The sequence below is a fragment of the Acyrthosiphon pisum genome, chromosome X, assembly GCF_005508785.2.
Source record: "Acyrthosiphon pisum isolate AL4f chromosome X, pea_aphid_22Mar2018_4r6ur, whole genome shotgun sequence".
In the NCBI taxonomy this organism is placed as follows: domain Eukaryota; kingdom Metazoa; phylum Arthropoda; class Insecta; order Hemiptera; family Aphididae; genus Acyrthosiphon; species Acyrthosiphon pisum.
Window position 1 is genome coordinate 23124073 of NC_042493.1, and position 4975 is coordinate 23129047.

A 4975-nucleotide genomic window follows, 5' to 3' on the forward strand; every position below is an offset into this window, starting at 1 on the left:
TTAAAAACTAAAACAGAATTAATAAAAAAAAAAGGTGGGTAAGTGGATTTTGCTCTGCTGTACAGTAGGTTACAAGTGGGTCACTGTATAATGAATGGTATTAAATTTGAATTCAATGATATAATATCATTGTATAAGAAAAACGATTCTGAGCGGAGACGGTATGTCAGTCTAGGTATAAGACATAAATATTATAATATAGTCTATGGTATTAAAAAAAAAATGTACCTATAATAGGTATCAATAATAAATTCCAAATTAATCATATCACAATATCTATTAGGTACTTATAACGCGTTATACATCAACAAAAAACCGTAGTACTATCATAGATATATAATAGTATACTTTAGAAGTTTCAAGTACCCACGAATAATATTATAACAATCACAACAAAATAACTAAAATAGTTATCCTAAGTTTTTAATGTGTAATTTCGTCCAAATTTGTACTTAAAATGACTATAAAAATAAACTGTGTAAATGTATTTTTTAGATTTTTTGGTAACAGAATTAATTACTTACGTGGAATCTTGTTTTAAATTTTCAATTCTTAGATACAAAAATTGAACATTTTATAAATTTTTAACTACAAAATAATTTTTCAAATTAAAATTTGATAAATTTTGTCAAAATTTGATCTTTAAATGCTTATGAAAAAAAATTGTGCCTATGTATTTTTAATATTTTTCAACTGATATTGTAACAATATATGAGGAGCCTTGTATTATATTTTTATACTTTTTGGAACAACAGATAAAACTTTATTGACATTTATGGAAAAAAAACTAAAAAAATTGAAAACTGAAAATGTCCGTAAACAGCTCAAAAAGAGTCAAAATATTTTCAAAATTGTATAGTGTATAGGAAATGCTAATATAAACATTCAGTAAAATTTTCATGTATCTGCAGTTATTCGTTTTTGAATTACAACAAAATAAGGAAATCGCTACATGAGAAATCGAGTGAATATCGTTATTTTTATGAATAACGATCATAAAAATGTCAAACAGAGGTTTTTGTTCAATAAAAACTATACTAGTTATTAACTAGTTTATACATTAAATAGTCTAGAAATAATTATTAAAAATAACTGTATTTATTATTTTATAACTTACTAAAGTAACTAACTAACTTAATACTTAAAGCTAAAGTATAGCATCAACTAGCCAGTTGGTTCAAGGATGATTGAAAATAACAAAACCAAACCTACATAATATATATATTATAATATAATATGAAATTTACAAATTTCATAGTATTTACATCAATATAATATTATGGTTATACTATAACCGTTATAGCCTTGAAGGTATTATATGGAATAATTATAGTAGGAAATTTAAATAATGTTTAAAAATTTAAAAATAATGCATTAAACGAAAAATTCAAGTAACATTTGAACGTAGTTATACATCATGAAACATTAAATTATTTTACGTTTATTACCCGAAAACGTAAAATCTATGCTTTTTTTATTTGAGACCTGATAAATTATAATGTAATTTTAATGTGAGCATTCGTATATTATATAATTTGTGTCTGTGAAAACTGACGAACCTATAAAAAGTGCGATATCACGTCCGTTATTATGATTAAATAAATAAATAAATTATTAATATTAGTATACAACCTATGATGTAGGTAAATAATATATATATATATATTATTAAGTTAAATTATATATTAAAAAACTTAATAAAACAGAAAATAATAGATTTACATAATTTTTTGATTATAATATATATTATTATGATACGTAATATAATATTTTAGATTTTAATAATATTATGATCATATTTTCGGAATAATATTATATTATATCATTAATGATGTCATATTATTAACATATTCAAAAAGTAATTAAAGCAATTCATCATTAATAACAAGATGATAACATCTTCTGAATATTATTTTATTATTGCATTTTGTGAAATAATATTATTAATTTTTTCATAATATTATTTCACAAAATAATTATTTGATAATTTATTGATGTTTATCTTAAAACATTATTTTATAATGAATATATGATATAAATAAAATATTATCATTACGAAAATGCTATCTGGATAATGCTGTATTTTATTTTTCAGAAATGTTTTGATATGATTCGCCAGGCAGCCAATCCAATGACCACCCAACTGTGCCATATTTTCTTCATCTGTATCGAATTGTATCTCTCTATTTTAACGTATTATAAACCCCTGAAGTACAAACATTATACTATACTAGATAGATACTCACCAAACACGTCAACTCTGTGTATATTAGGTTTGAATAAATCGCAAAATTTACAAAAAAAACTCTTTATGTTTAGGTGAATAAATCATCCAGTCATAACTCATAGGTACGTTTCTAAGTACTTCAAAATAAATGCACGTTTAGAATTTGATGTAATTTTTTAAATTATAATTAATAGTTGGTTTGTATGGATTTAATTAGTAAACTGTACTTTTTGTCTTCTGGAATTAAGTTAATATTAATAAAATCTCCAACAACTGACGAATCATATATACAGTTAGTATCGTTACTTAAACCTAAAAAGTAATTAAACTAACATAATTATATAGAATTATTGAAAAAATAAAATAAAATTGTTAATAAATATTTTATCCTACACATAATATTATATTCTAATAAAAATATTTAATTGAATAAAATAAATCCTATACTTACAACTTACAAGGTGTTGCTTGAGGTGAGATTTATCTGAATCGGTTATGGTGGTGACACATATACCACTATTAGTAGACGTGACCTGTGTATTACCTATATAAATACATTCATTTATAAAATATAGCATATAGAGTTGCTATTTTTATTTATATTTATAAATTGAAATTTATGGCCTCAGTTGCGGGGCCAATGAAAAAATAAAAAATGTAATTTATAGTTATTCAATTCATTGTATTTGTATATTTATTTGCATGGATTAAATAAAAATTTGAAAGTCTAATAAGTAATTAAATATTAATAAAACCTATTTTATTTAATAAAAAATACAATAAATAAATAAAATAACTTCTTTATATGAATGTTTGTATATCTCGCACGGTGTTAACACATCGACTACAGAAATGGGTGGGTTATTATTATTTTCCTCTACAATTTTGCTGTCAATTTATGTAGTTTTGGTTTTAAAATAATCTATAATTATTTATTTTTTAGTTTTTTCAACATCCAAAAAACAGAACAGAAATAAGATAAAACTAAACTATATATATCATATACCATTTGGAATTTAATTATACTTTCCAATTATTTAGTATTGGTTAATCATTGATAATGAAATCTATGTTATTAATTACTATTAAAATATATAAACTGTCTAGATCCATCTAATATCTAGTATATCAATATTTTACATATTATTTTAATATACAGGGTGTTTCTGAAATGGATGGGGTAACTAATACTAGTATAGGCGTACTCAGTATGATGGCCCAATGAAGATTTTTTTTAAATTTTTTTCTTTCTTCAAAATCTGGGTTTATACAAATTATTTTTAGAATATTATCTTAAATGTAAAAATAAATTTTCAAGATAGATTTTTTGCAAAATACTCATATGAATCGAAGTGTCACATCATTTTCGCGCCTGTCGCGCGTTTTTCACGCTCGAATCGCTGACTAAAAAAAAAAATGGCGTGGCACATCGATTTGTATGAGAACACTACAAGATAAACAGTGGTTACATTTACTTGTTGTCATTTAACATAGACAATTAATTTACGTATTATTTTACATTGTCAACCAATAAAAATTATAAAATAATAACAAAATTAGGGTTAACAAGTTTTAAATTAGGTATCAAATTTACTGACATACATTTAAGTTGTGTTACACTGTAAAATAATCATAATTAAATACACTTTATCTTGAAAATATATTTTTATCTATAGTTGTTCAATGTGAGTATGTGACTCCCGTTAACTTCAATGCGTTTTCGATTCGACGATGTAATGAACTCCAAGTTTTTTCCAACAAATTTGGTGTTTGACGAATGATATCGGCTACATTAGCTATAATCAAATCAACTAATGTTCTTTATGTAAAAATTACAGTCAATTAGTTATTTTATAATAGACCCACCGTGCAAAAAACAGTTACGATTATATAAAAGGAATATTTCTGAGGAACATTGAAACGTTCCTACGGAACTTCCATTTGAGTTCCAAAAACATTGCAATAACTCAATATGCCGTGTTGTTTTGGAACAATGAACAAAACATAACTGTTCTGTATGTTATGTTTATATTCCTTTTATGGTTTTGTGAAACATAATTTTAACCTTTTTGTGCAACATAACTGAATTGTAAGTTAAGCGTATATTACATTTATGGTATTTTGGAACATAATATTAATATTACTATAAATTGTTCCAGTTATGTTATTTTTTTTGGTTCTAGTAAATAAATTAAATTGTTATATTCCCGTAATGTTTTTAACAGTTCCATGGGTATAATCTCAAAACTGCGCGTATAACTTACCAAGGATTAAGTAGAAAAAACAATATTTTATATTAATATATATATTATATTCTACTTATCCTTATAACAAATCTATTCAACTAGGTATAGAAATAAATAAAAATAATATAAGAGTTCCAAAAGTTTATATTTAATAACAAACACAAATTGTATAACAATTAATAGATATTATACCACATTATTAAAAAAATATATATAATATCAAAAAGTAGTACAATACAATAAATCATAATAAAACAAACATACATATCTAGGTTCTATATGTATTAATTAATTGATAAAAGTGATAATATTAGTTAAGGTATAATAAAATAATAACAATAAAAAATAGCCATGAACTTACTTGGCAAAGGTTATTTAAACAAGTTACTCATATTTAATAATTTTACAATAGATAAAGACATGATTTTTATTTATTTTATAAAATTGTTTGTTTAAACACTATGACATAATGAAATAATAATTCCTTCATTATTAGTAAATT